The sequence below is a fragment of the Phyllobates terribilis genome, unplaced genomic scaffold (genome assembly GCF_046119375.1).
Source record: "Phyllobates terribilis strain yellow unplaced genomic scaffold, ASM4611937v1 Scaffold_5__5_contigs__length_657084704, whole genome shotgun sequence".
Taxonomy (NCBI): Eukaryota; Metazoa; Chordata; class Amphibia; order Anura; family Dendrobatidae; genus Phyllobates; species Phyllobates terribilis.
The window spans coordinates 73,560,140-73,566,139 of NW_027362765.1; positions in this window are offsets into that span (position 1 = coordinate 73,560,140).

Consider the following 6,000-nt stretch of genomic DNA (forward strand, 5'->3'; position numbering starts at 1 on the left):
CTGCCTCTGGCACTGGACTGCTTGACCGTGTGCATGGCATTATGAAGTCTGAAGACTACCAACAAATTTTGCAGCATAATGTAGGGCCCAGTGTGAGAAAGCTGGGTCTCCCTCAGAGGTCATGGGTCTTCCAGCAGGACAATGACCCAAAACACACTTCCAAAAGCACTATAAAATGGTTTGAGAGAAAGCACTGTAGACTTCTAAGGTGGCCAGCAATGAGTCCAGACCTGAATCCCATAGAACACCTGTGGAGAGATCTCAAAATGGCAGTTTGGAGAAGGCACCCTTCAAATATCAGGGACCTGGAGCAGTTTGCCAAAGAAGAATGGTCTACAATTCCAGCAGAGCATTGTAAGAAACTCATTGATGGTTACCGGAAGCGGTTGTTCGCAGTTATTTTGGCTAAAGGTAGTGCAACCAAGTATTAGGCTGTGGGTGCCAATACTTTTGTCTGGCCCATTTTTGGAGTTTTGTGTGAAATGATCAATGATTTGATTTTTACTTCATTGTCTTTTGTGCTTTTTCCTTGCAAGCAAATTAAATGAAGATAATAATACCAAAGAATTTGTGATTGCAATCATTTTCAGGAAGAAACTGAGTATTATCTGACAGAATTGCAGGGGTGCCAATACTTTTGGCCACCACTGTATGTAATGTACTTGTATCAATACTGTATGTAGCAGAATTATGAGTGTAATGCCGTGTTATCCAGTCATTAGCAATGAGCAAATATTTTGAAATTGGTTATTGCCAGATCCATCGATTTTTAGCTGAAAAATTCAAATTTGCCATAAATCGAAAAAGCTCTAAAGCCTCCAATTTCCATGAACAGACATGGATGATACTCTGAGATCTCCAACTTCTGCATTCAAACTCTTTCAAGCTCTTTAATGCAAAGTCAGCCTTAGTAATGTCAGAGTGACTGTAAGTAAGAGATGGGAACTGGAGATCACAAACAGTTTCTTTACTAACACCCTGCGCTGCCAGACATTTTATGTTTTTTTAAAATCAAAAACTAAAATGTTCCAATAAATCTGCCTGTTTTCGGATCAGGCAGATCGTTCTGTTACTGCAAGTCCAGGAGAGAGGCGAAAATTTCCTGCACAAAGTATTTTCACTTCTCTTTTGTAGTTTTGGACACAATTGCCCCTTCCCAAATAGGAGCGACCAGAAAGTGCAAGGAAAACACCAAAAGAATAACAGTAATAACAGACCGCAGGCAGAAGTATTGGTCTGGCATGTACGTATATCAATTTCTACTAATAAAAAAGGTTTGTCAAAAATCAGCACTGAGTGTAACCTGCACAACTCGTGAGGCAGTCACAATGATAAACTTTATTCAGCAATACTGGTGGCTTGCTTCTGCATAAATAGAAAAAAGTCTGATTAAATTACAGCAGCCTTATAACCACGATGATCAAGAAAACAAAACTGCAACTACGGGTCCCTTTTTCACCCTACCTACCTACAGTGACTCTCCTACCACTTTCTCACCATTAGTTGACTCTGTTATTATCGTTTCCTCACACAATATTCTGCTGTTGTGCTGTCACACACTATCTCTACAGTTCGATCAGTACTTTGTGTTTCTCTCCCTGTCTCTATGGCTGTGAGCTTTGATGTCCTCCCACAGACAAAATTGTTGTTGCATTTTCTGGTTTTGTATAGGCTGTGATAGTCCCTCTTGATTGGCTGGTCTATACCATGTGATGTGACAGCCACATGGCATTATGGAGAAGCGTTCAGGAGATCAGTCTCTGGCTGATGCAATATTTTGCAATGTGTAAAATGGCTGTGGCTTTTTAAGAAGATTTGTGCAAAGTGATTGGCACAGTGTTTGTCAGCTTCTGTGAATTCTGTAAAATTTGACAAATAATGTGATATCATTCAATAATGTCATTAGTGGTCAATAGTGCCAAACAAGAAGTGTTGTGCAAAGAGGAGATAAGGAGGCACATAAGAGCATTATCGGACAATCAGAAAAGAAATGTGGATGAACTACTGGGAGGGTGCGGCCAGGGCCGGTTCCCGGTTTTTGTAGGCCCTGGGCGAAAGAGTGTCAGTGGGCCCCTTTAACACATACCACAATTCATGATGCACAGATACTGCAGAGAAATATATATATAGTACAATGCCAAAGATTTCACTTCTTACATTACATGAACGATATCTATTGTAAATTCTACAATAGCCCAGTGTGACATGCTGAAGTAGTGCTGTTGCTTTAAAAGCATTAAGCAACTATTAGAAGTAACACAAGCACAGGAGACAGGAAGTGTTGTGCTTCAGAAGCATCCAGCAACTAGAGGGGTTAACACAGTCACAGGAGAAGGAGAGTGTTTTAGCAGAGTCCCAAGGGGATTGTGGAGAAGTTGTTGGCTGGCTGGAGCCAAAGAGAAAGGTGGTGTGTGTGTTCTGTATCTCACAGAAGCGCCCCTGCAAGTGAAGTCAGGAGTGACAGGTCAGGTAGAGTTCCTGAACTAGAAGTGCAGAGTATTGTCAGGCAGAAAGATAAGGACTGGAAGAAATAGTGTCACAGAGATCATCTCCCTCAGCAAACCGTCCCCCCCTCCTCCATCTCACTGTGCTGTGAAGAATGCTGTGTTCATTAATGTGCCTTTGCATTAGAACAGTGCTGTCCTGTACTACTGGGAAGACTGTGAACTGCTGTGCTGCTAAGAAAACTGTACTGTTTGTCACTGGAGCCTGTTGCTCATAAGACTTAACTTGCACTGGCTGTGCGGCTTCTTATTAAATGCTGCTGTTCTACCGTTTATGAGGACTCTTGTCAAGTGTGTCTGGTCAGCAAGTGAAACAACCTACGTGTCTGTGCCTGAGGGTCAATATCCCTGTGTTCCTGAGAAAAGCTGCAGCACATGGTCTACGGTCGCCCTGAGTAACGGTTCCCCAAAGAATTCATGTAACCTGTCTTGCCCCTATCTGAACCTAGTGGCGTGCGTGTAACATTGGTGGCCCGTACAGGGAATCCTGAGTGGGAATTAGCGTGTAGAAGGAGAAGAGGAAAAGTGTCTGGAAAAACACAGCAGCACAGCACCTCAACTCAACTCTGCTATACCAGTTAAAGAGGACCAGCCCTAAAGAAAACTCACCAGCAGTAATGGATGTGGAAATAAAAATAGACAGAATTAGTGAGCTGTTTCTTCAGTTAACCAGTGAAGAATTGAGAACAGTAGCAGAACATATAAAGATGTCAGAAGAACAGATTTCTAAAGCACACAACCGCAGGCAACTGTTAGCTACCATTAATGCAAATATGGATGAGCTGGGGGAGAAAGAAGCTGAAGACGTCATGGGGACGTTCATCCAGGAGCTAACACAGTTTCTAACCGGGTTGAAGTTGGAGGATGGAGGGGCGGCACAAATTACCAAAAGCGGGAATCTCCGTCTGCAGACAGAACTACAGGAATTGAAAGAACAACTCAAAGCCCTAACAGCCCTGCAGGAATCAACCAAAACCTCTGAACGGGTGACAGACTCAGACAGAACCTTTAACCTGCTCAGGTTAGATAAATCAGGAAGACAGTCCTCTCTAACACCACAAATCACCATAAGGAAAGAATTCAAGATCCTGGGACAGATTGGAGAGTGTGAACAGAAAGAGAAACTGTTTTATATGTACTAGTTGCACCAGATCAATGCAGGATTACAGAAAGGCTACCAGCCAGATGAGATCGTTGAGGGGGTGGTGAAAGCGATCAGCCCAGGACTGAACCTCCGTAGTATGCTAGAAATGAAGAGTCAATTGACCTTGCCACAGATGGAGATGATTTTAAAAGTTAACAATAAAGAAGAGAGTACTTCAGAATTGTTCCACCGACTCATTAACATCTCACAGGAAAATAATGAATCACCCCAAAGTTTCTTGTTCAGAGCAATTGAAATTAAGGATAGACTGTTGTTTGTATCTAGAGATGTAGAAGCGAAGGAGAAGTTGGATGCAGGACTAGTCCAGAAGAAGTTCTTGAGGTCATTGGGAACGGGGTTAATCAGAAAATACATCAAGTTGCAGCTGAAACAGTATCTAGAAGATCCTGGCATTCTGGACGAAGTCCTAATTGAAAAAATGAATGAGGCAGCTAGTTTGGAGTCAGAGAACGAACAGAAGTTAAAGAAAGGCTCTGCTCCTAAAATCACAAAAATGAGTCAGCTGAAGTTGGAGACCCCTAGTGGCCAGTCTGAAGATCATCATGGAGACTCTCCAGTGCCACTTCCAAGAGGGAACCTTAAAACACCAACAAAAGAGAGGACTGCCAGCTCTGACTGGGAGGAAGTAATAGGATTTGTGAAGTGTACCGTTCATCAAATCAGAGTACGGTATGTGACCACTGTCTAAGATGTGGTGAGGAAGGACATTATGCCAAGGAGTACTATGATCGAAAATGTTATGAAGCAGAATTGGCACCGGGAAGCCGGGTGCTAGTGAAGAAAGTACGTGAGAAAGGTGGTCCAGGAAAAGTTCGTTCATACTGGGAAAACAAGGTGTATGTGATCATAAGGAGGAAAGCTAATTATAGCCCAGTGTATGAAATCCAATTGGAAACGGGAGACAAGAAAACCAGAATAGTCCATTGGAATTTACTACTACCCTGTGATTATCTTCCACCACAACAAGACTTCCCAGAAGTAGACCGACATCGTCCGAGATCGACTAAGGGACCACCACAGACTGAAGCTCCGGAGGTGGATAGTGACCTTGAAAGTTCCGATGGAGAAGAACACACCGTTGTATTTCTCGGACTGGCAAGGAGAGGGATGTACCATCTTCAGGAGAGTGAACTAAGTCCGGAGGCTCCAGAGTTCGTACGAAGGAGTACAGATGAAGCCCAATTCAGATCTAATGATTGAACACTGGCCACTGAAGAGACCGATCGACACTCAGGAGGAGCAGAATTACCAGACCGTGTGGAAACAAGCGACTCAGGAGAAGTACAGGTACTTACAGAGGCAGCTCCAAGAGCATCTGAGGAAGCACGGGAAATGAGTGCGGCGGAAGAAACTTCTGTGACTGAAGAACCCGTGGTCTCTGAGGAACAACCCACCAGGAGGATGTCGACTCGAGAAGTGAGGAGGCCCGTGATGCTGATGTACAGTACAGACCAAAAGTTTGAACACACCTCATTTAAAGATTTTTCTGTATTTTCATGACTATGACAATTGTACATTCACACTGAAGGCATCAAAACTATGAATTAACACATGTGGAATTATATAGTTAACAAAAAAGTGTGAAACAACTGAAAATATGTCTTATATTCTAGGTTCTTCAAAGTAGCCACTTTTTGCTTTGATGACTGCTTTGCACACTCTTGGCATTCTCTTGATGAGCTTCAAGAGGTAGTCACCGGAAATGGTCTTCCAACAATCTTGAAGGAGTTCCCAGAGATGCTTAGCACTTGTTGGCCTTCACTCTGCGGTCCAGCTCACCCCAAACCATCTCGATTGGGTTCAGGTCTGGTGACTGTGGAGGCCAGGTCATCTGGCGTAGCACCCCATCACTCTCCTTCTTGGTTAAATAGCCCTTACACAGCCTGGAGGTGTGTTTGGGGTCATTGTCCTGTTGAAAAATAAATGTTGGTCCAACTAAACGCAAACCGGATGGAATAGCATGCCGCTGCAAGATGCTGTGGTAGCCATGCTGGTTCAGTATGCCTTCAATTTTGAATAAATCCCCAACAGTGTCACCAGCAAAGCACCCCCACACCATCACACCTCCTCCTCCATGCTTCACGGTGGGAACCAGGCATGTAGAGTCCATCCGTTCACCTTTTCTGTGTCGCACAAAGACACGGTGGTTGGAACCAAAGATCTCAAATTTGGACTCATCAGACCAAAGCACAGATTTCCACTGGTCTAATGTCCATTCCTTGTGTTCTTTAGCCCAAACAAGTCTCTTCTGCTTGTTGCCTGCCCTTAGCAGTGGTTTCCTAGCAGCTATTTTACCATGAAGGCCTGCTGCACAAAGTCTCCTCTTAACAG